Source organism: Saimiri boliviensis, chromosome 5 (assembly GCF_048565385.1).
Source record: "Saimiri boliviensis isolate mSaiBol1 chromosome 5, mSaiBol1.pri, whole genome shotgun sequence".
Lineage (NCBI taxonomy): Eukaryota > Metazoa > Chordata > Mammalia > Primates > Cebidae > Saimiri > Saimiri boliviensis.
The window spans coordinates 25,560,531-25,587,090 of NC_133453.1; the positions used below are offsets into that span (position 1 = coordinate 25,560,531).

At 38.7% G+C, this 26,560-nt stretch overlaps 1 long non-coding RNA gene across 1 annotated transcript in view; it reads right to left on the reverse strand.

Moving 5' to 3' along the window:
• Positions 1 to 813: 813 nt before the first annotated feature.
• Positions 814 to 26,560, reverse strand: part of LOC141584449 (uncharacterized) — a 54,517-nt gene continuing 28,770 nt past the window's right edge. The window contains exons 2-4 of the long non-coding RNA XR_012517502.1: positions 15,197 to 15,277; positions 9,131 to 9,274; positions 814 to 945 (exon numbers count right to left, since the gene is read on the reverse strand). This is a non-coding gene — a long non-coding RNA (uncharacterized LOC141584449). The remainder of the gene's footprint in view (positions 946 to 9,130; positions 9,275 to 15,196; positions 15,278 to 26,560) is intronic.

Consider the following 26,560-nt stretch of genomic DNA (forward strand, 5'->3'; position numbering starts at 1 on the left):
TTCTCCACCCCTCCTTTTGGTAATTTAAATCCTCCTCTGATTAGCCTACAAAAAATCCAGTTGATAGGGATTTTGAACATACTCTAAGTCTTATTTTGACTAATCTAATGTTCTACGAAAATGTACAACACTTGCCTAAGTTTGCTCAAGTAGTATATTTTAGATTTTCTTTATGAATTTTTAAAAAATTTGATAGATGTATGTAGACTGAAAGATGATACATGATTATAAAAGGCAAGACTTTTTACTGTTCTCCCTCTGGGAGAGTCTTTTAAAAAGCCAACCCAAAATGGCTTCTAATTTAAAGCTTCAGAGATATGAAAAGCTTCATATTATGCACTCCAGACAAGAATAAAAATAGACTCTACTCCTTCAAAATGAAAATCTCACTAAGGAATATTCTACCATAACCTCTACAAGCATGAATTAACAGGCCTAGTCATTCATAGTATTAGCCTTCTCCACTGGAATAGAATTTCTAACTAACTTTTGAGTTAATATAATGTTTACTGGATGTGCACATGATAAAATACTGCACAGTAACATTGGTTGAATTGAAGTGAACTGAATAACATTACGTGCCACAGTAGGTTAGATTCAGGACATCATCAAGACTTCTTAAGAATGGTTAGGATAACCACAAGCCTTGCTCTTTATCCTAGCTTGAGTCCTAAATGAAAATACTTTGTGAACTAAGATCCTTCCAAAAATATATCTGAAGAAATAATTTTGACTACCAAGAAAACCACAGAGAGTAATATTCAAAGGGTCTCAAATAAGACATACGTACACATAATAATGAGTTACATATATTTCCCTTTTCAATTCCTTTTTGGGATGAAGAAGGGGGATTTGACAGCCGTGCTTAATTTCTTTTCATGAACAGTAGCATGCTGGAGCTGGACAGAGTGGTCCTCGACATCGATTAATCCAGACCACATTTTCCTTGTGAAGAGAGAAAAAAAAAAACAGGAAATGAAAATGAATTATCAAGTGAGGCACATCTGCCTAGCAGAGGTGTTTGGTTTAAATCTCCTGAGTCCTGGCTCAGTGTCTTCTCAGTTACACCATGCATTCTCTTGCCAAATTTTCTGACTAAAGGAAGATATTCAAAGAGAAACTTGGAAAGAAGACAGCAAAGTGAATTGCCAGGTGGGTGAATAAGAGTTTCTTGGATGTCTTATAGGCTTTGCTGATAGGGATTCTGTGAGAGTGGTGAGCCCTGATGCCCAAGGCTTCCACTGTGTGTAGTGAATTAGTTCCCACTGCCACACAGTTATCCTGGCACTAGCTAAGTGCCACCCACGGGAGAATTGGGAGAATCATCATTCAAATCATTTCCTGTGTTCTGTGGTTCAGGTGAAGGATGCCAGTTGAGAAAGATGAGATCCTCTAACGTGGAAAACAGATTAGCAATAGGTAGAGAAACGCAACCAAAAGTAGAAGATTTTAAAATTTAAGGGAACAGTTTGGGGTAGGGAGGCAAGGTGAGAACATGGACTTTGTATCAACACAGCAATGCCACTTACTGTCTATGTCACATGAGAAAGGGACTTAGCTTCTGTAAGTCTGAACTTCTTCATCCATGAAATAGAAATAATATAACCTACTTCTTAATACCTGTGTAAGATTAACTAGAATAACATATATGCAGCACTTGGTCCAGTCGAGATACTTCATACGTATTTGAAGGGAATTTGACTAAATGGAATGAACGCATGGTCTTTGGAGTTAGATAGGTTTGGGTTCATATCCTGATGCTGATGAGTCTCCTACTAGGGTGCCTGGGACATTGGAGAAGCTCGGTAAAAGGTCAGCTGCTTCGCCTTCTCCTGGGTTCATCTCTTTCTATCATGTTGTTAATAAACAGCAATGGTTCTCAAACCATAATGTGCACCAGAATCACCCAGAGGACTTGGTAAAACGGGTTGTTGGACCACATTCCCAGAGTTTCTGATTCAGTGGATCTGGGGTGGGGCTCAAAATCTTGCATCTCTAACAAGTTCTCAGGTGGTACTGAAGTTGTTTGTAACCATACTTTGGTGTTAATACATGTTGGAGACAGAATTCTTGTTCTTAGGCCCTGCAAGGAAAAATTAGCATTCAGACAAAAAGTTTTTTTAGCAAGCCAATTTTACTTTTAGCAGAAAGGGTGCTTTTGTTAGCTAATGAACAAAGGAAAGGCAGGCATATTTATTCTTTATGTATTGGGTCCTCCCTGCTGTGTCTGATCTCCGTTGGTTGGAACTAGACCTCACAATGTAAACTGAACTTGATTGGCTAACAACTTAAAACTTCACTAAATAGGTAAAGGCAATGGAGAACAAAAAAAAAGGAGGAAGTCTAAATAAGGAAGGGGCATAGGCTGAGAGCTGGGACATGCCTGTGGGCACATCCAGCACAGATATCTTGGTTAAAGTACAAGAACTACGTGCCTGTGAGCATGCCTAACAGCTACCTAAAATAGGGCTTAACAAAGAGTTGTAAGCAAAAAGCAAGAGGGCTTTGAAGAAAGTTAATCTTTAAAACAAACTATTATTTCTAACATTTATTATTATTATTACTTAACAAGAAGGGAAACTTTGAAGAGGGACTTTATACTTTCTACAATACAATACAGAGGAACTTTTTACTTTCTACCAATCTTTTTACTTTCTATGAAACTTTGAAGAGGAACTTTTTACTTTCTACAATTGCTCTATACAGATATAGAGCAATTACTTTGGTTGCCAGAGGAATATGGTCTTAAGCTCCTTGAGCCCTCTTTTGGTTTCTGATGGAAGGTTCTATTAAAATTCATGATCAGTAAGGGACATGTAAATTTACTCTGACACTAAGAGTGACAGTGTGCCTAATTTTCACTCTCAATTCTACATTGTTTTTAGTTTTCTGTTCCTCTGCATAATCCTTTAAACTACATAGCTCCATATGAAATCAAAAAGAACAATTACTAGGTCAATACTTGTTGAAACAGACAATTCATCTCAAGTGAAAAACTCAGCAACATATTTTCCAGTTCTATAATTTTCCCAGATTTCTCATTATTCCTTTTTACTGGTAAAAACTCAGGGTAATCAATTAAACAGTAAATCGAATATTGTGATCCAAATACTGTGTAACTGACTCACAGTTTGGGACACATAAATACAGCACATTTATACGGGGCCAACCTTATACACAGTCAGTTAGCTGCTGTTTGTATCAGAGGTCAAACTCTGGTGTTTTAATGCTAGCTGTGGGACATGCCTCCTTTGTTTTACCTAAGGATTTTTATTTGATGCCTGCAGGGGACTGGCTGTTTATGTCCTCCCAGAATTCATATGTTGAAGCCCTTACCTTCCTCTGACTGTATTTGGAGAGGGGGCTTCTAAGGAAGTAATTGAGATGAAATGAGGTCATAATGATAGGGCCGTGATCTGATAAGACTAGTATCCTTATAAGAAAAGATGCCAGAGAGTTCTCTCTCCTCTCCACGTGCATGCGCTGAGCCAAAGCCATGTGAGTATACAGCCATAGGGCAGCTGTCTGTAAGCCAGGAAAGAAGCTCTCACCAGAAACTGACCATGCTAGACCCCTGACCTTGGACTTTCAGCCCCTGGAACTGGGAGAAAATAAACCTCTGCTGTTTAAGCCCCTGAGTGTATGATATTTTGTTATGGCAGCCCAAGCAGACTAATACAATGCCTGCATGCCACTGGCCCAGAGTGTTTTTGAAAACTCTGAACCGGTCATTGTGCTGGATATCTTCCATTTGCTCCTGCAGCTCCACTCTCTGCCATCCTCCCTCTTCCATCTATCCTTATTTGGGAATTTCATCTGGTTTCTGCTTTACAAAACTGATAATATAATAGTCAGTATTTTAAAAATTAAGACAGTTTACATGAAAATAAATCTAGATTGTCAGATTCTCATGAGAAATTGTAAGAGCCGACAATGCTGGCAATAACAAATTGGTACTTTCCTTAGACTGGGCGTTAGCTCTCAAGCTGGCCAACTTGGCATGCTTCACTCAATTGCTTTACCAGGCTGGCCTCTCTGGTCGTCGGAGAATATTGTCCCTATTCCTCCTGCGATGGTATGAAGAACTAAACAGGCCAAATGCTTGGAAATCCCTTTTACTGGAGGCTGTAGGTGTTCCTGGTAACAGTTCACACCACAACTTTTTCTGGAACATTATCGTCAGCCCTTGGGCAATCGAAGCCACTTTGCTTGGAAGTGCCTAAGAGTTTGTTAACTCCCCAAGGCAAGACCAGCAGCAATGCATTCTAAGATGGACCCCCACGTCCTGGAAGGAGCAATCACTTCTCTTGACCAGAAGTGATGTGTCTTCTAGAGATGAGTTCACCCTTATTGCTCTTATAGTACCTCAGCCAGCCCCACTGTCTGATTCCCCACTGCATAACATTAATTTGGATTAAGAGACCTACTTAAAGGCAAAAAAGAAGTAACTATGGGCACATGACTGTAGAATCTACTGGTCATACCAATACTACACAATCAAGAAGCTATTGGCATGACAAATAAGTAGAATGACCTCTTAAAGACACAGCTTTGAAGATAAGGAGCAATTCTTTAGGATGCAGCACTGAATTTTTACCAATGGCTCTTCTATTGGTTTTATGTCCCCAATAACTGGACTATATGGATCTAGTAGCCAAGGGCTAGAACTAGAAATGCCCTATTCACCATCGCCTCCTGTAAAAGTCACACCAACCTAAAGCTTTGGCTGCCACCTGATCACTTCTTGCATTAGATCAGTAGGCAAAGAAAGGAGTTTCCACACTGGCAGGAGAACTTGACCCTGACCATTATAAGGAGATAGGACTGCTGGTACGTGATGGGAGCAAGCAGGAATTCGTGCGGCATTTTGATGGATGTGGGCCATCTTTTGTTACTCTCAGACCTTAATTGTGTTTGGCTAGTCACCAGGACCATGACCACAACGGCGTGGTAGAGGCTTAAGACATGTGGGCAGGAGGTTCTGGGTCTTCTATAGATTTCTCCTGCATAAAGATCCTCATTCCAGGCTCTTTTTCTAGGTTGTACTAAGACAATTTTCTACCCCAAATTATACTATTTGGAGACTAAAAATGACTGGCACACAGTGTTGGAGCCAGGACAAGGTAGACACGGGGGCCGCAGCTGGGGTCGTGGTGAGGGTCCTGCAGCAGAGGTTTGGTCTGCATTGAGTCTGAGCTGGTGTCCACACAGGATAACCTGTTACAGGGCATTGCAATCTGAGAAAAAGGGCACCTGCATAGGCTGATTATGAGAGGGAAGGTGGGTTAGGGGATGCCTGAACCAAATCCAAGTGGGTTCAGGAGGTTATCTGCATGGGGTAGGGGGCAGCAGATTGGTCACAAACAAGGCAATTGAGAAAATCAATACATTAAAGGTCGATGAAGCCAGATTTCTCACTTTTGGAGAAGGTGGTTGAAAATACAAAAAGGGAGAAAAGCTAGACTGAATCCTGTCATGTTGGAATAGAATTGGAGGTATCAGTGTGAACAAGTGGTTTTCTAGATTGACAGGTGGGCAGATGAATGTAAATGTGTATATGTGCACATGTACACATATTTTCTAGCTTCATTCATTGAGTGGATAACAATGACATTGTGAACGTGGTGTCTGCTGGGCTTATTTATTGTAAATTGCTGCTTTCCCCTTTGCAACTAATATGCATTTTGTTTGGAGATACTTTGAAACGATCTAAATATAATAATGAACAGGCCAGGTGTGGTGGCTCACACCTGTAAACCCAGCTCTTTGGGAGGCCAAGGCAGCAGAGCACAAAGAAGAGATCGAGACCATCCTGGCCAACACAGTGAAACCCCATCTCTACTAAAAATACAAAAATTAGCTGGGCATGGGTGGCATGCTCTGGTAATCCCAGCTACTCAGGAGGCTGAGGCAGGAGACTCACTTGAACCCAAAAGGTGGAGGTTGCAGTGAGCCGAGGTCTTGCCAATGGTGACAGAGCGAGATGCCATCTCAAAAAATAATAGTAATAATAAAATAATGAACGAACCAGCTTTTAGATCTTGACTTCTAACTCCCTTTCTCCACCCAAATGAACTAAAGCTTCCTGGAGAAATGGCTGATCTTAGGGCTGGGGCAGTGAAAATACAAGATATACTTCAAATACCTTTTTGTAGCAGAAAGTAAGGATGGGAACATGTCAAAAGAACACAGAAACCAGCTTGAAGGGGCTTTTACTGACCAAATCTGGAATAATTTATATCAATATAAATAACGATGGTAGTGAGTTATAAGATACTGAATAAAATGGGAAACCATGAATTCATACTCATATAAATGCAGAAATTAATAAATGGAGAGTTTGATACGGAACAGGAGGCTTATAAAGTTTCAAAGTACCTCCCAACAAAATACATATGAGTTGCCAACGAAAAAGCAGTAATTTACAATAAATAAGCCTGGCAGACCCTACCTTAAATAAGGGATTAAAGTGAACAGCATCAGCTAGGAAACAAATAAATATCATGCACTGCCTGATGGAATGCAATAAGAACACAGCATCTCTTCCATGATACTACTGTCAAAGATTATGCAAAATGAAAATCTAATCATGATCTGTCATCATCAAACGTGTCTAGATGGTGTGGTCAAGGAAAGCCCAAGGAACTGTTCTGATTTGACATGGTCTATGGAGACATGACAATTAAATGCAACATGTGATTCTGACTTGAATTTTCTATACAGAAAATTATTGGGACAACTGGCAAAACATCAATGGGATTTGAGACTTAAAGCAGTAATCAAGCAATATTAGTTTCCTAATTTTGATGGTTTTATTCTGCAGTTATGTAAGTGAATGCTTTCATTGGTAAGAAATACACTATAAAAGCTGGGTGAGGTGGCTCACGCCTGTAATCCCAGCACTTTGGGAGGCCAAGTTGGGGAGGTCACTTGAGGTCAGGAGTTCAAGACCAGCCTAGCCAACATGGTGAAACCCCACCTCTACTAAAAATACAAAAATTAGCTGGGCGTGGTGGTGCACACCTGTAATCCTCGCTACTTGGTAGGTTAAGACAGGAGAATCACTTGAACCGGAGCTTGCAGTGAGCCGAGATCACACCACTGCACTCCAGTCTGAGTGACACAGCAAGACTCCGTCTTAAGAAAATATTTTTTAAAAAAGAAGTACACTATAAGGTTTAGGATGAGACAGAAAATCCTGTCACCAACTTATTCCAAAATGGTGTAAAAAAAAAAAAAAAAGAGTTATTTGTAGTGTACTTACAATTTTTCTGTAAATTCAAGATTGATTCAGTCAGAATTTTGTTTTTTAATTTCTCTCTCATGAATCCTCATACAAAAGAAAATTTTATTTCATTTTAACTAGAACACTCGGATCAAATTTCAAAAATAATTTTTTGAGAATGCCTTTTGACAACCATATCCTGAATTGACTTGCTTCTCTCTCAACCCTTCTGTTACTGCTTCGCTCTCAGCCAGATCCTCTCACCAGCGTGTTTTGGGGACAATAGAATCACATGTTGCATTTAATTGTCTCTTTTTTTTCTTTGTTTTTTTTTTTTTTTTTTGAACTTGGACCTATCACTTTCACCTGTGTCTGCCTGGGATCCAGTTTCCACTCAGCATCTAGAGTGATCTCTGAAAAATACAAGCCAGATCTCACGCTTCTCTGCTAGTAAAACTCCTCTGATCTCCTATAAACTAGAATAAAATCTGAACTCCTTACCACCGCCGAAGGGTCTCTCTTTGGATGTCAGGATGGTCTCCCTGCTCTCACCTCCCAATACTCTGCCTCTCATTTACAGCCGGTGCCTGGGGCATGGCTCACTCTGCCAGCCAACTGACTCTCTTCTCTGTACTGAGGTCTCAGTGCAAGCCCCACCTCTAAAAGGCCATCTCTGATTTCCCACTCCAAAGTAGTTCTTTCTGCCCAGTTTTTAGTCTGTATTTATCTTATCCAAGTTTTCTCCACAGAATTTATGAATCACTAAAATTACTATCTTTATTGTTCATTTCCCTAAGGAATGAGAGTGAGAGACATCACTTTCCGGCTCACTGTTAAATTTCAGTGCCTAAAACTGAACCAGGTTCTCATGGTGAATGAATGAATGAATGAATGAGTGAACAACAAAAGTGTAGGTCAAGAATACGGGTTCTGTGGGAACGACCAGATAAATACTTTTCAGTTCAGAAAATAAAATTTAAAAAAGAAGAGAATGAATAGCTGAAATCCGTAAGTCAGAAAAGGTAATTCAAATCACTTTTGAATGCAGTACTCTGACAATATACTCTGAGTATGGAATCTAAAAATGAAAGAAATGCAAAGAAACCTTGCCCTGAGTAGGTTTTTATTGATAATGATATTGGTGTTGTTTAACGAATTATTTTGTGTATAATAAAGCAATTAATGAATACATTTAAGTTGTAGAAAAAGGAAGTTACAAACATGGAATGAGAAGAGATGGAAAGAAAGCCCTGTGATATATAAATTTGTAATTTCATGTGATAAAAATAGTAATACTCATGAACTTATGTTTCTATTTCTATTCATAGGTATTATAGGCCCTTTCAAAAGGCCTAAAAGCAATAACAGTCCTAACTGTACACTAAAAAATGGTTAAGGTAGTAAATTCTATGTTGTGTTTTGTGACCATAATAAATAAGAAGGAAAACAAAATATACCAAAACAATGAAAATCCTTTATCAGTGAATACACTAGTGCCCAAATCTTAGTTTCTAAATATCATTCCTGATTAAAAGGCGCCAAAGCTTTTTGAGAAATGAATGATTCCAGGTAAAGGTACGAAAAGAACAAAGTAATTATTGAGAAAATAAAAAGGAGGGAAATGCTCAAACACTAAAGAATATGTTTCAAATGCCAGCCAGGGGCTTGGAAGTTTTCTTTGGGTAAATTTGGTGCAGTTTGAACATCAAAGAGGAAAAAGGTATCTTCATAACATAGAGATCCTGTGGTTAGCCAGACAAGTTGAGATTCTTTTTTAATAGGAAATATTGGGAAGTACCCATCATCTTTGTAGTATTCTTGATTTGAAAAAAATGTTTAACTGAATCTGATCATAAGGAAACAACCAGACAAGTGTGGATTATATGATATTCTAAGAACACTGACCTTGTTTCTTCAAAAATATCAATGTTTTAATTAACAGAAAAAAAGGTAGGAGGACTTTTGCCATGGTGGTTTGCTGTCGGGGACCGTCCGGGACGGGTAGGCACGTCTGCCGGGGTCTCTCAACCTGCAAGAGGGTCCCAATACCTGGAAGAGAGAGTGCACTTGAGTGGGGATCTGGAGGGCTGATAGGCCGTGCCTAAACAGCAAATTTTATTTTTCAAAGGCCAGGAATAAATACACTTTCTTAGCTCTGCTTTACCTCATAGCAGGAGGAAATGCAAATGTATACCTTACATGGCTTATACAATAGAGAGGTCAGATACACAATGGTTGCAAGAGGAAATGCAAATGTATACCTTACATGGCCTATGCAATAGAGAAGTCAGATACACAATCAGTGGTTGTAAAAAGTAACAGAATTTCCTGTGATCACAAAGCTTGTTTACATCCAGACATTATCCCTCCTGGCTGCAGGTATCTCTGGTTTGATCTTGTTTTAGAACTGAGATGTGAAAAGGTTTTCTGCTTTTGCTCATCAGAATATCTTTTAACCGGATTCTCCTTTGTCTACTCCTGACTCAACTTATCTCAACTTCCCCATTCAGGAGTCTCTGAGTCAGAAATCAAAGCCATCCCTTATGGTGGCATTTGCTTTGCAAATATCCCAACAGTTAAACCATTATCTAGGGTACAATGCAGTCAGGTAAGTAAAGAAAAGGTTAAAGCTTATTCTTAAAGAAAGAGTCATAAAAAGTTAAAAGCAGGAACCAGTTGCTGGCAGGGGGTCACTCGGTCTAGCAGCACCTCATAGTTTTAGGCCCAAACGATATTGTGGTTGATATTAGAAACTGATCATCCATCTTTAAGTTCCTTTTAACAGATAGCTCGACTGCCTCCAGTAGGAAACTGTGTTTGAGATCAAACTCACCGTATAATGAGACTCACGCCTTTTGGGGGTCTCACACGGGAATGTTCCCCACAGTTTGCTATACCCATCAACCTGTCATTTACATTAGGCATTTCTCCTAATGCTATCCCTCCCCTTGCCCCCCACCCCCTGACCAGGCCCCAGTGTGTGATGTTCCCCTCCCTGTGCCCATATGTTCTCATTGTTCAACTCTAACTTACGAATGAGAACACGTAGTGTTTGGTTTTTTGTTCATGTGTTAGTTTGCTGAGAAGGCAAAGGACAGGAACTCATTCTTTTTTATGGCTGCATAGTATTCCATGGTGTACATGTGCCATATTTTCTTTATCCAGTCTATCATTGATGGGCATTTGGGTTGGTTCCAAGTCTTTGCTATTGTGAATAGTGCTGCAATAAACATATGTGTGCATGTATCATTATCACTTTTATATTGTACTAGTCTTTTGACTTTTCTATCTTTTTTTTTTTAGATTGAGTCTTGCTCTGTCACTCAGGTTGGAGTGCAGTGGCACAATATTGGCTCACTGCAACCTCCACCTCCTGGGTTTAAGCAATTCTCCTGCCTCAGCCTCCCAAGGAGCTGGGATTACAGATGCCCACCACCACACCCAACTAATTCTATGGGTTTGAAATTTTAAAAATGCAGATGCTTCTCAACTTATGATGGGGTTACATCCTGATAAATCCACCAGCAGTTGAAAAAATCATAAGTTGAAAATGCATTTAACACACCTAACCTACCAAACCATCATAGCTTAGCCTAGCCTAGGTTGAACATACTCAGAATAATTATGTTATTAGTCTGGAGTTGGGAAAAATCATCTAACATGAAACCTATTTCATAATAAGATGTTGAATATCGCATGTAATGTACTGAATGCTATATTAGTGAAAGTGAAAAACAGATGGTTGTATGAGTACTTGAAGTGTGATTTCTACCAAATGCCGCATGCGGCCCCCTGAGGCCATTTATCCGGCCCCCCACCGCACTTCAGGAAGGGGCACCTCTTTCATTGGTAGTCAGTGAGAGGAGCACAGTATGTGGCAGCCCTCCAACAGCCTGAGGGACAGTGAACTGGCCCCCTGTATAAAAAGTTTGGGGACGCCTGTATTAAAGCATCTTAGTAGCCACCAGTGGCATCTGGAAGAAGGAGTCTCCAAAAGCCTCTATCACTCCTTAGCAGGTTTACACAATTCATTGAACAGATTGAATAGTTTAACAGATTAGTCTGTTAACTAGATTTTGAGAAAAGATGGTAATTACGTGTTAGCAGAGCCAACAGAGAAAATCAAATGCTGGGGTGTGGAACGTTTAGCCAAAAGAAATACAGTTGTGGCAGCCAAGCCAAAAGGCAGGGCTCTGAGCAACAAGAAGACCACACAGCTGGGTGGGGGGAACGGATGGAAAGACAGATGTGAGTGCGAAACACAAGCCTCTCACCTTCTTTATCCTGGAGCTGGTCATGCATAGGAGAGCATAAAGATTAAAGGCCTCTCACCTCCTCTTGTTCTCATTTCACATGCCGTATCAAAATGTTTTCTCAAGCCCTATCATGGGAAGTTACTTTTTAAAAAAAGTAAAAAGTCTCCATCATCTTTTGAGTAAAGCATGAAATTGCCTAAGCCAAAATATTTTGCCATTCCCCAGATGGATGCAAGAAACTGACTTACGAAAAGGCTGACACATGACCACTGAGTTTAAAGCACCCTGACACCAAAGTGATCAAGTCAAGAAAATAGAAAGACATTTTCATTGAAAAGGAGGAAAATCTGCACCAAAAACACATTTGGCTGAATTACATCCAATGAGCAGCCTCTGCGGATTTTATTCTTTGACTTTAACAATATTTTAAAATTTTTAACAAAATTTAAAAATCGAAATTCTCATTTTTTGAAGTTTGCTTTGTCATAGAATTCTTTAATATTCAATCTAGGAATTAGCAGAACTAGAGTACTTAGTATTTTACTATAAGGTATGACCAAATAATTTTTGAGAGTAACAAAAAAAGAAAAAGAACTTCTTACAACTGGATATTCCTAAAGACAGCTCACCTCCTGCAAACTCAATGAAAGGGCACCATACCAATATACTAATACAATTGCAGCTATGATTTACATTTAACTTCATAACTTTTGTAAATCTAAGGAACTGGTGATATAGGCAATACAAAATAGTAGATAAGCTAAAAGGCCGTGATACATTTTTTTGTTTTATACTTGATGTTGGTGAAGTAGACAATCAATAATATGCAAGAATTCGAAACTGATCAAAATGCAATACAGGAGGGGTGCATACCTGGAAAACACCTATTTTGGATGAGACAGAACTAAATACAAATTCTATTTTTTTTTTTTTTGCCACAACTGGCTACATAGCAAGTTACTAAGTATCTGCAAGCCTTAGCTTCCTCACCTATAAACAGGAGTGCAGTACTTCATTCTCCGATTAAAGAGATAACGTGTTAATCAGCAGGTTGAGTCTATGAGTGAGTAACACACGGTCACTATTATTCCAAAAAGAGTCACCCTGGCCCATTCCTTTTGACCCTGTCCTTGAGATTCAGCTCCTTAACATGCCTGTTCCATAATAAGGTGAGCAGTATCTGGCCTTGGATTTTCACAGACACACAGCCTTAAAACACTCTTTCTTTCATCTCACTTTCTATCATATTCGCAACCTATTTAAGTGTATTAGTGACATGTAAGAACTAAGGATACCATCTTCTTGAAGGGTTTTAAGTTTAAAATACTAACAAATTTTATTTTCATAAACAGGGTTTAAAGAAGAGGCAAGCGATTGATCGCAGGTTTTTTTTTTTTTTCTACCTGCATTCTCTCAGACTTGAGTTACGTTTAAAATCCAGCTGTAGGCATCAGAATTCAAAAACATTTTCACACAAATGCTCTCCCTTCAGGCTCCTAGTTTCTGCTACTCCTATTTATTTTGGGTAAACGTTCCACACTCCAGAATTTGATTTTCTCTCTTTGCTCTGCCAACCCGTAACTGCCCTGTGTTCTCAAAACCTAGTTAACAGACTAAAGTGTTAAACTATTTAATCTGTTCAGTGAATTGTGTAAACCTGCCAATGAGTGATAGAGGTTTTTGGGAGCTCCTTCTTCCAGATGCCACTGATGGTCTACTAAGATGCCTTAACACAACTTCTCTAGCTAGAGGTCCTACCTAGTCTGCTGGAAGAAAAGTTTTTGCCTAGTGAGTGTTTCTGGCAAATTTTACATCAAAAATTCCTCATGCCTGTTACTCTGCCTGAATATAGATTAAAAGAACCATTCAGAGCCCACCAAAAGAGTAAAAGTAAAAAGAAGCAAGGTTTGTCGACTCAGCGAAAGTCTGAAAAGCACCTTGGACTTAAGGGCTTATCTCCCTTCCAGCCTCTTTGCCCTTATCTACTCCCCACCTCCTCCTTAAAGCTGCCAGATTCTGACTGTGTTTTTGACCCTGGTTCTTCTGAAATTCTTGTGCAATGCGTTTATTACTTTCTTCTGCTCTTGCAATTTCCTCTGATATTCTTTCAAAACCTTTTTTTATGAAATTGTCTTAGCCAGTCTACACTGGGTGAATAAGACAGTTTTAGAACAGAGGACTCCCATTCTTTTCTGTTTGGTATTTTATCTAAAGCCAAGTTAATTTCAGAACCACCTTCTGTTTTTAAATGTTGATTATACATCAGTATGTCTCAGTAACATCCACTGTTTGGCTAATCCAACCTATTTTTTTCTTCCATTAGTTGATACAGATCTGAATTGCGAAGTGGTCTTCTGGCGGACTTTCCATAAGTACAAACTATTTATTCCAGCCACAGAGGTTTGCATAGCTTTACATCTTGCCTTCAATATTTATGTCCTCCATTGGTGAGAAAGTCTGAAAATTTCCTAATGTTCCTGTGAGTTAAGGACACCTCAAAAGCTATTTCGATAAGGTGATTTTCCTACTCCACATTTGCTTAACTTCATGCATGCAATCTAGTATCCTATTTAAGAAGATACTGTCTGTGGATGAGATAGAAGGCTGGAAACAAATTGGCTTACTAAATCTTCAGGCAGCAAACAAAGACTTTCTGTCTGAGCTCTGTACCACAAACACAAATAACCCCAAACCCTCATATTCATGTTAATAAATCCGAAACTCTCCTTCTGTCGAAAACAGACAATGCCTGTCTTTTCCTAGCCCTTGAAAACAACTAATTATGTGTGTAATTCTCACCAAGTTATTACCCTTTGCCTTATCAGAAAATGTTTTCTGCTCTGTCATCTGGTTTAGTCAGTGTGTTTTTCTTGGAAAGTTTCTGTGTCTGTGTCTCTTGTACCCCCAGAAGACTCACTCTTGGGCCCAGCACACCAGATTTCTTTCCAAGTGCAGAGGAACAGCTCCGTGGCCCCTGCAGAAGAACCACAGCTGTGGCTGTATGACTTACAGGTGGAGAAGAACTTGAAGGGAGAACACTCAGCTCCCACTGACTATTCTGGGATGTTTGAACGACTCAGTAACCATTATTCATTAAAAAGTAGGTTCCTGCTGTACTTCTGTCCAGAGAAATCTACAAGGTGCCCATATGAGAGGCAATTTGTTTACAGATCATACTTGCTTTGCAAAGCACCTACCCTTATGGCTTTCGATTTAAGACCTATTGGAAACCAATGTTCCATTTTGTTGCATCAAATGGCATATTATTGAATATGACAGGCATCTCCTAAATGACGTTTATTTGGACCCCTTGTTCAACCCTACTTTCAGCTCCTGTATGATGACTGCCTATTTCTTTGAGGCTTCCCAGGATCTCCTAAAGTGATTCTTATCATACACATAACCCAAATTCTAAATCAGATCTTCCTAAAAAATACCTTCCAAATGTTGTGAAAGTCTAAGACTCTTCACATGATACCCACAAATAGAAAACTCATTTTACTTAAAAGCAAAAGTTTGCGGGCCTAAAAGTGTTTTTCTAGAGGCCTGGCCTCCTCCACAGGAAGGGGAAGAGAACAGACCTATAATGCATCAGATATGGGACTAGCTGCTTTCTATAATTATTCCCACATTTTCTCACAGCAACCTTATGGATTATACTGTTAGCCCCATTTTGCAAATAAGAAACACGCAAGTGGCTGGGCTCAGATTTTACCTAGCTCTAACGCTGATGCTGCCGCCGTGAGATATGCTCCTTTCAAGGAAGGTGTTTCCCCATCCTTTGGAACAACTCCATCTAGAACAGAAAAAGGAAAAGGTAAACTAATCCATCCTAAATTTAGAGGGAAGGCAAAGGTGTCATCCTCCCAAACTCAAGAGAAATAATGTAGTAATAAATAGTTTTCAGTGGAATATATAAAATAGATTGTAAAGTTCAAATAAGCTAATGATTCTGTTTAAATAATAGAATAGAATGTGAGTACCAAACAGACACTTATCACAGTCGCTTTTTTTATGAGAGCTCTCTACAAAGAACTTTTTAAATGATCAGTATGCACATCTGCTCCACATCTGTAGTTTCTCTGTTTGCAAATTTATGACTGGTGGCAACAGTGAAATTACACCATCCCTCTTCACTGTAAGGCAAATCTAAGAGGCCTCCCCACTGACCATAATGTTAGGGAACAAAAAGGGAAAACAAGTGTCTGGGCATGGCAGGGGGGCCTAGGGCAGTCTGCAGAAGACAACATTGAGAAGCCAGAGAGAAAGTACCTATCATTTCAAATGGCTGAGGCATCCTAGGCAACAGAGCTACAGACGTACTCTAGGATAAATAAATGTATAGATGATGATGTGAAGATTCCTGGTTAGAAGGCCCAATCCACCTGTGTAAACTATTCTGTCTGTAATTGATCTGTTTCATGGTCATTTTTGTTCTGTTCTGTTTTATTTCGCCTTGCTTTTTTGTTTTCTTTTCTTTTCTGAGACAGTCTTACTCTGTCGCCCCAGCTGGAGTGCAGTGATACCATCTCAGTTCATTGCAACTTCTGCCTCTGGGTCCGAGCAATTCTCCTGCCTCAGCCTCCCAAGTAGCTGGGACTACAGGTGTGTACTACCACACTTGGCTAATTTTTGTATTTTTAGGAGAGACAGGGTTTCACCATGTTGGCCAAGCTGGTTTCAAACTCCTGACCTCAGATGAATCTTGGCCTCCCGAAGTGCTGGGATTACAGGCGTGAGCCACCATGCCTGGCCTATTTTTGTTATTGTTGCTGTTTTTTACTTTACTCTCCCAAATATGAGATGATAAGTATAACTATGTGTGTTCAGATTGAACAGTGAGTGAGGAATAATCAGGCCACATAATTAGATATGAACTCAACCCACAGAATACAGCAAAATGCTTCTTTGCAATTTCTCTATGACTGTTAAATCTATATTTTATGTTTAACATAAAAGACATAAATGTATATTTGCAAATCAATATAAAATATGACCTGTATGGCAAGCAAAATAATGACCCCCCACCAAAGATGTCCATATCCTAATGCTCAGAACTTATGAATATGCTAGGTTACATGGCAAAAGTAAATGATAGTTACATATGGAATTAATGTTGCTAATCAGCTGACCTAAAGATGAGATTTTTTGGTTGGGCCCAATGTGATCAGAAGGGTCTTTATAAGATTAAAAAAAAAAAAAAGGTAGAAGAGAAAGAGTTAAAGCAATGCTACGTGAGAAAGACTCAACTAACGATTGCTGGTTTTGAAAATGAAGGAGACCATGAAATTTAGGCAGCCTCTGTAAGTCAGAAAAGGCAAGAAAACAGACTCTCCCTAGAGCCTCCAGAAAGTAACACATCCCTATTGACACCTTGATTTTTGTCTATATATTTACATATATATAATTGTACTTTAGGTTCTGAGGTACATGCGCAGAACATGCAGGATTGTGGCAGAGGTACATACATGGCAAGGTGGTTTGTTGCCTCCATCCCCCGCCATCTATATCTGGCATTTCCCCCCATGTTATCCCTCCCCAAACTCCCTTCCCTCTGCTGTCCCTCCCCTATTCCCCAACAACAGACCCCAGTATGTGATGCTCCCCTCCCTGTGTCCATATGTTCTCGTTGTTCAACACCCGCCTGTGAGTGAGAACATGCAGACACCTTGATTTTAACTCAATGAGACTCATTTCAGACTTCTGACCTCCAGTACTATAAGAGAGTAAGTTGGTGGTGGTGTAAGCAACTAAGTTTGTGGTCTTTTGTTACAGCAGTCATAGGAAATTAATATACTCAGTATTCTAAAGCAAAATGTTAGTATAAAATTATGAATAAATTGACCAATAAAAATGCTTATATTTTAGACATTGACAAAAGCATCATTGATTTCCAAAGGAAGTTTAAGTGCATTTAATCTTCACTAAAGTGTTTGTTTGTTTGTTTGTTTGAAGGAAGAGAGGTAGGGGTAAGTAAAGCGGAAATGTAGAGTGTTGATAAATGTTGAACGATGGGTGACAAGGGTTCGTTACACCATCCTATCTGCTTTTCTGAATGTTTGAAAGTGTTCGCAATAAATTTTTAAAACATGTTTCACTACCCCCAATTAAATAACTTTCAAAAGCGACCATCTAAGCAAAGCCACTATGTTAAATAAACACTGTATGTCTTTTTTCTAGAATAAAATGTGAACACTTGAGGTCAGGAGTTTGGGACCAGCCCGGCCACCATGGCAAAACTCAGTCTCTACTGAAAACACAAAAATTAGCCAGGCATGGTGGCAGGTGCCTGTAATCTCAGCTATTTAGGAGATTAAGGCGGGAGAATCACTTGAACCTGGGAGGTCGAGGTTGCAGTGAGTCAAGATCACGCCGCTGCACTCCAGCCTTGGTGACAAAGTGAGATTCCTTCTCCAAAAAAAATTTTTTCCCCAAAAGATAGTTTGCTAACAGAGTTAGAAAAACTAAGATATATATATATATATATACTTCCTTTTGCCAAAGCGTTCTAAATAAAAATGATTATGATAAATTATTTTATTTTATTCTAAATAAAAATGAATATAACAAAAAAAAGAATTTTCAATGTAAAAAAAAGACAAAAGTCTAAACCTTTCTTTCTATGATTTAATCTGAAAGCCTGTGATATTAATATGTTTCCACCAGAAATTATTAAACCGTGTTTTCATAGCAGATGATTTGTTTGCTGCTTAAATTTGAAAAGCAAAGCTGTTTGTGCCTACTCATAGGGAATTATGTGTATATTTGTCGTTCTACTCAGCACAAAGAAATGCTTCCAGTGATAAGAGTAGAACTGAAAACAGAATACAATGCATTTGTATGATTAAAAACCAAAACATAAATATAGCCCTGCATCATGGAAAACACTTAATGCTATTTTTGATAAGTGCAATATTTAATCCCATTTTTGCTAGCATTAGGTGAAAACTGATTTTCCCTCTAAAATCATGTGATGCGTTCTGTTAGAGTTTAAAATGCAGACGAATTGTGACACTGTTTCTATGATCCTAGCCCTACAAATAATAGAAATTTGCCAAAGAATTCAATGAGTGTTATTTCTTCATTGATGTAACCAAATAACCAGTAACAGCAGTGACTATAGAGTAGATAGACATTCAAATTGTTTTATTATCGAATTGAACAACTTATTTTACAGGCTGGGAACATAAGGAATATTTAAAGTATATTGGCTTACACAAGGAGTTTTGCATAGAAGCATATCTACTTGGGGATCACTAGAAGAATTAACTCAGCCAGAAGACAGAAAGACGGAAGGAAGGCAGGAAGGAAGGAAGGAAAGAAGAAAGGGCGAGCTCCGGAATTTTTTCTTTTTTTTAAATAAATTTCTAACTGAAGTTCTTAGTGCCCATATAATTTAGTATACATATATCTGTTGTATATTGTATTATACATAGTATTTGTATATTTTATACACATACACACTTGATTTTGCCTTTCCTTATGTCAATTAACAGCAATGTTTTTGTAAGAAATCAGAGTATCACACTAAAATGTTTATATCTAAAGTCCCTGTGGAAATCACATCTTCTGCCTTGGTTTCATATATTTAATGGAAAGTAGATTATAGATTCTATGAATCTTGAGCCATTATCTACATTTATGTCCTTAAAATGTCTTTCTGTAGACTTATAAATCATTATGCATTTAGAACCATGACATAAATATTATCTTCCAATCCTCAGAAAATATGAGACCAAAAACTACCCAATATTTAGGTAATCATAGAACATTTTTTACAAAGTCCATGTTTACCAGTTTATCTTTTTAATACTGCCACCACCACAAGCAACAAGTTTTCCTTATATGTGGTGTATGCAGTATGAGCACTTGGCCTCTGATGTTCTTTGATGGAGAAGGAAAACAGTTGGTAATCATCATGTATATTACATACCTTCAAAAATGGGAAGACTGTTATTAGGTTACTTTTCTTCTCCAAGAAAAGCAATTCCAATTTCGTTAACTCTTTCTTATAAGTTCCATTTTCCAACCCTCTCATCAACATTCACAGTCTCTTCTGAATCTTTTCCAAATGTTAGAGTTCTCTTAAGATGTGGAGCTCCAAGTTGGAAAGCACAATCTTGTAAAAATTTGACCAGTGCTGAGTAAGAGCAAGTACCATCTATTTATCCATCTGTCTATTTAAAGACAAATGATCATGGAGGGTCTCCCAGAATAGACCATACGTGTTAGGTGTATTTTGGTGCAGCATGAACATCAAAGAGGGGGAAGCATGTCTGTTTCTGCCTCACACTCTTGGCTTCAGCAAGACCACACCTAAAAGAGTTCTTAAGACATATCTGAGGCCGGGCGTGGTGGCTAACACCTGTAATCCAAGCACTTTGGAGGCCAAGGTGGGCAGATCACCTGAGGTCGGGAGTTCAAGACCAGCCTGACCAACACGGTGAAACCCCGTTCAAAAATAAATAAATAAATAAAAGGGAACTTCATTTTTGCCGGGCGCGGTGGCTCAAGCCTGTAATCCCAGCACTTTGGGAGGCCGAGGCGGGTGGATCACGAGGTCAAGAGATCGAGGCCATCCTGGTCAACATGGTGAAACCCCGTCTCTACTAAAAATACAAAAAATTAGCTGGGCATGGTGGCACGTGCCTGTAATCCCAGCTACTCAGGAGGCTGAGGCAGGACAATTGCTTGAACCCAGGAGGCGGAGGTTGCAGTGAGCCGAGATCGCGCCATTGCACTCCAGCCTGGGTAACAAGAGCGAAACTCCATCTCAAAAAAAAAAAAAAAAAAAAAAAAAAAAAAAAAAAGACATATCTAAAGCCAAATAACGACAATATCTTTTCGAAATAAAAGACAAAGAAACAGTCTGCTGACTCTGAATCATTATTTTTGAGACCTCTTGTTTTAACATTTAACATAGTTAAATGTTAATTATCAAATTTCTCTGGCATGTGTGTGTGACTCATCAGAGTCTTCCTTATTCATGTATCTTTTGGCAGTCTTAAAATACAGAACATTTCTTTATGAAAACATTAGTTTTATATGTTTTGTTTCATAAAAGAAGCCAAGTTGTCTCACTACACCTAGTGAAATTTTTCATATTCTTAGGTAGAAACCCCATTCCATTTCTTCTTAAAATTGTCTACCCATTGTCCAGATTCTCATCCTCTTTGAATTGCCTTTTCTACTCATTCACTTTATTCTTTCCTTTGTGTCTCTTCACTTTCTCTATTATGTTTCTCTCACTCTCATTCATTCTATGTAATTTTAACATACATCAACTATAAATAGAATAGAAAAGAACTTAGTAAAAATGTCAAAGTGGGCTTGGGGAGGAGGAGATTTAATTAAGAATTGAAGAGTCACCCCTGTCCACATCTGAAAACATCAAATAGAAACAGTGATATTAGGCACATGTAACTTCCAATTTGTGAAGCAATCGAGAAGAAAGAAACTAAAGTTACTGAACGATCAAAAAGATGTCAGAGCACCCCAGACTCAAACTTTCAACAGTTCAAAATTTGAAAAGCTTTTTTTTTTCCAAGATGAGTTGTGAATTGTATTTCATCAAAAATAAAGTTTGGCATAAAGCAGTCCATTTTTTAGAAGGCTAAGGGGAAAAAAATCTAGACTCTCCACTTCAAAAAGAAGCTATATTTATCAGTGTGGCTAAATCACGAATGAAGCCCAAGAGTTTGAGGAATGGAGCCTGTCAGCCTCACATGAACAAGCAGCAGCAGGCTGGCACATTCACAGCCAACCTCTTGGCAAATCGGTGTTTGAAAATACGATGTCTCGAGTGTAGGAAGTCTACAGGCAGAGTGTTTGTGGTGTTATCAGACAAAAATCTCTGTGTACCTGAACTCGGTGTCCGCGTCTTCTCAAACTCCAGGCTTCATACTGAGTTACATCAACATGTGACTCAGAAGAGGTGGGAAGGAAAAACAGGGCACAAAGAAGGCAATATGGGGAGAAAAGGGCAAATAAAAACACAGGCCAAAGTAAGCCAGCCTAGTTCTGAAGAGAACTGTTAATCGTTTTTATTTTTTTAACCAGTGGTAGCAAGGAAAGCTGAGTTTACATTTTATAATGCCTAGAGCTGTCTTCTCAAGGGAATATGGAGAAAATAAGAAAATGCATTTTTTTTTTTTAAGATGAAGTCTCACTATGTGACCCAGACTGGAGTGCAGTGGCATTATCTCAGCTCACTGCAATCTCTTACTCCAGGCTCAAGCAATTCTCATGCCACAGCCTCCTGAGTAGCTAGAACTACAGGTGTGAGCCACCATACCAGGCTAATTTTTGGATTTTTAGTAGAGATGGGGTTTCACCATGTTGGCCAGGCTGGGCTTGAACTCCTGACCTCAAATGATCCACTTGATTCTAAAGGAGATTAATATTGCCCTTTAACCTAAACCATTGCTGGAAAAGTGCCAGTTATTCCTATCCCAGTCTCCCAGCTCCAACAGGGACCCATGTTAGTTTTCCTAAACAGTTTTTAAATCTGTCTCCCACATTGTTATCAGAAAATGATGCTACGGGCAGATCAGAGACTTTTTTGGGAGTAAATGATTGGATATTGGTCTCCCACGTAACTTGAATCTCGCTGAGAAGCAGTAGCCTCAAATATCATGTGGTTAATTCTACTCCTGAAAAGCACTTTCTCACTGAAAATGAACATATTTGTATTACTGAAAAATGTTTTCATAAAATAGGAGTCTTTTATTTCTCTCACTTAATTGTGAAAATTATCACCACCAAGCAATGCTGATAGAAAAGGAAAAAAATGTTAATTTCCTTTCCATTATACAATAGCAATTCTATTTCAGTAAAAGTACAGTTAATTCTGTTTGCTCTTAAATGCCAATGCTAAATAAAGGCTAAGTGCCTGCTGGTCAGGGACTAAATCTAAAGTAACTTTTTCATATAGTGCATAACCTACTGTGTGCACTCAATAAAGCCATCTGCATTAGTAACCAAATCCCTGGGTCTCCTAGACAAGGGAGGGAGTCTCGAAATACCTAAAAAGTGTTATCTATTTCGAAACCAGACAATTGAGAAAATCCAATGTTCTTGGGCTTAATTTAATGTGGAGTGGTTGACCCAATAATCCCAAACACATATAATAAAATTCTAAGTCCAGAATCTCCAGGTTTTGCAGACACAACCCACCACATAAATATGTGAATGTAGGCAGGAGATATACAAGACTGGGCAGAGGCAGAGACGTGGCAAAGCCCATTCAGTGAGGCAGGACTGACTTTAGCATCCAGCCAAGAGTTTAGAATTCAAATAAGAAATTGACAAGACATTTTGAGAAGTACTTTTCCCCTCTTATCCTTAAACATTCATATTTTTCATGTTCTTTTATATATCTTATACAAGATTCTTAAATATTTCACATGTTTTCAGTGATATTTTGTACTGAGAAGAAAAAAGGGTAATGAGATGTTAATGATTGTGAAATGCCAATGACCCATGGTTGGTATGGACCAGCAATCTGTATTTCTCAATCTGGTAAACTGGGAAGGGGGAAAAAAAAGAGACTTTCCTCATTTTAACTAGAGTATTACAGAATAAAATGAGTTGTCAATCCAATTTCTTCTTTAGAACTTTTTGTTCTAGACATGTTTTTCTTCAGCATTATGGGACTAAAGAACATTTGTGAACTACTGTGAAGGCGGATTATGGTAACTGTAGAAAGATCATGCTTGGGTTAGCACGAGGACATGACCAGCTTTTCTGCTGGCACAGCAACATCACTGCTGCAGCTCCTCTGTCAATACTCCACCAGCCTGACAGGCAGGTGATGGCAAAGTCAGCGGCTCATACACCCTGTATCCACTGAGGCTCTTTAACCCCAAATGCATTGAGGGTAATGGGCTCGCTATGGCTGTTAGGGTCTTTCTGAGACTTTCTGGTTGCAAGCTGTGTTGTTTTGAGGAGTAATTACCTTGTATTAGATCTGCTAGTTTTAGCTTGATTTTGAAAAAACTGTTATGCCACATTTTTTTCAGCCCCTGAGAATAAGAGGTTTGAGGTGGATGAGTGCATAAAATGGAAAGCAACCATCTGTCAGTGCAGGTCTATCTTCAAATGCTGTAAAGTAATGAGCAAAAGAATGTTACTTCCATGGCGGTCTGTGCAGATCCTGTGTCTAAATTGGCTGTTCTAGAGCAAATAGGAAGAATTTTTGTCACTGTACTGGCTCTCTGATATGCATACTGAAAAAGACTTTCATTCATCATGTAAGCAAATAAAAATAGAGAACAAAAACTAGAGTGACATTGTGTAGTTCTTGGGTCATTGTAGATTTTTAATCCATGTTTCTTGCATAGGTAACTGGGTGAAAGGAAAGGAAGGAAGGGAGGGAGGGAAGGAGAGAGGGAGGAAGGGAGGAGGGAGGGAAGGAAGGAAGGAAGGAAGGAAGTAGGAAGGGAGTGAGGGAGAAAGGAAGGAAGGAAGGAGGAAAGGAAGGAAGGAAGGGAAAGAAGGAAGGAAAGGAAAGGAGAGAAGGAAGGAAGGGAGGAAGGGAGGGAGGGAGGAAAGGAAGAAGGGAGAAAGGAGGGAAGAATGGAAGGACGGAAGGAGGGAAGGAGGAAAGGATGGAAGGACGGAAAGAAAAGGAAATAGTGCCAGCCCCCCTGACAGCCTGGGCAATGAGATTTTTAATACTACTCAGAACATATGCTGGCCTCTGGACATTGAAGAAAAGGACTGAAGAAAGTGGCCAATGTATGTCTCCAACAGCCTCTCTCTACTTCTTCTCTATCCACAACCAAGAAGAGTGCCGATGTGATCAAAAAGAAAGACAATTTGGGAGCTATAAACTGTCAAAAGGGTGCTGACATGAAAGAGCTTAAAGTCCACTAATCTGGATCTCAGACATCTTCACCTCTCATCTCTTTCTAATAAAAACATAATTTAGAGGTAGATTGTATGACACCCTAGTTCATTAAAGATATTTGTTGAATGTGGGGATAATCAAAGTACTTTTCAATTTATTAACATATTTTAATACCATTAGCTGAATCAAAAGGCTGTTCACACTGCATTGAATTTCTTTTTGCGGTGTTAATGATGAAATCTTAAAACAGCAACTCTTGCTTGAACCAAATTTAAACTTTCAAATGTCCAAGGAAATACTTTAGACAGTGTAAATTTACATGGCGGAAATTAAAGCAGTACTTTCTTTTAAAGCTTTGAGGGCTTCTAGGTATTCATTTTTCTCTTGTAATACATAGTTACTGGGGAAAAATTGGAAAATGCAGAAAAATACAAAGAAATGTTAATTATTAGATTTCCTCTTAGAAATGAGGAAGACAATGCTAGTGCTATCAATATTCAAGTTCCTTTTCTTTCTGTAGGGAATATTTTGCAGTTAGTTGGGTTCATGTGACTGAATTCCGCCCAGTGGTATGTGGATGAAAGTGATGTGTCTCAATTCCAGGCTATGCTTCTAAAACCTCCTTTCCTCATTTGCCTAATGAATACATAAAATAAGTCAGCCTTTAAAAGATGGAAGGAGTCCAGGTCGCCAGATAATTATGGGAAGAGCCATCGTCCAACCTTGCATTGTACTGTGACATGAACAAGAAATTAACTTTTAGCGTTAAGCCACAGAGACTCAGAGGTTGCTTATTAAGCAGGTAGTAAACTCTGACTAACACAATCACAAACATTTCATTTTATTTCTTTTCACTCTCTCTTCTATGTACATATTGAATACAGTAATGGTCGTATTGAAAGTATGTCTTTGTATTCTAATTTTCTATTTAATATTATATCATAGGGTTTTTCTCTCATTAAAAACTCTTTATAAGTGTAAATTTTAGTCACTATTCTTCTACCGTATGGATATAATTTATATAACCAAGAAACTATTTGGATTAGTAAATTCCATTCAAATTTTTTACTATATATGATAAACATGTTTATATATAAATCTATTATCTTTAAGCAGATCTTTACAAATAAAACCACTGGATCAAAAGATATATATATTTTAAGTATTCAGATTCTTGAAAGATACTAAAATTTGCATTTCCATCATAAGAGCTATGGAACTGCTTATCTTATCACGTATTCACCAGTACCAAGAATTATTATGTATCCTTCCTTCCTTTCTTTCTTTCTTTCTTTCTTTCCTTCTTTTTCTCTTTCTTTTTTTTGATACAGAGTCTCACTCTATCTCCCAGGCTAGAGTGCAAGTGATGCCATCTGGGCTCACTGTAATCTCTGCTGCCAGGGTTCTCCTGCCTTAGCCTCCTGGGTAGCTGAGATTACAGGAGCCTGCCACTGCACCTGACTAATTTTTGTAGTTTTAATAGAAAGGATGTTTCACCATGTTGGCCAGGCTGGTCTCGAACTCCTGAGCTCATGATCCACCTGCTTTGGCCTCCCAAAGTGCTGGGATTACAGGAGTGAGTCACTGCACCCAGCCTCATCATAATGATAAGTTTTAACTTAAGTTTATGTTCTTAATATGAAAATATCATGCCTTTGACAGCAGGATTAATAGACTCTAAGAAAAGTGAGCTGGTCCTATAGATTATCTACTTTTTGGGAAGTGAAGCCACAGATTCACTGTGTTAGTAAATTCCAGGATGTGAAGGGCTGAATCCTCAAGGATAGGAAATCACTTTAATAGCATAGGTTGTTCCAAATCTATTAGAATGAGAGCAAAGGACTGGGAGGTATATTAGAATAGGGCTCTGAAGAATAAATTGGAAGCCTGCCATTCAGACAGGAGGACAGAAGATATTAAAGTTGGAGAACTATATACAAAAACACACGTAGGCATAGCTGAGAGACCACATGTGGAAGAAAACAAGCCCATCTGTGTTTTCACAGCATGGATGATGGCATAGAAGCTAAGACTAAAAAGAGGCAGTCACCTGTGCAGGGCCAGGAGTACCAGGCTGAGAAGTCTGGAATTTATCATATAACTTATGGAAGAGAGATGTGTTCATAACTGGTTTGGTTCTTCAGAAACTGAAATGACTTTACGCTAGGTTCAGGCCACTTTATAGATATTACTATGTTTGATTTTGAAAACAACTCCAGTTATAAATGA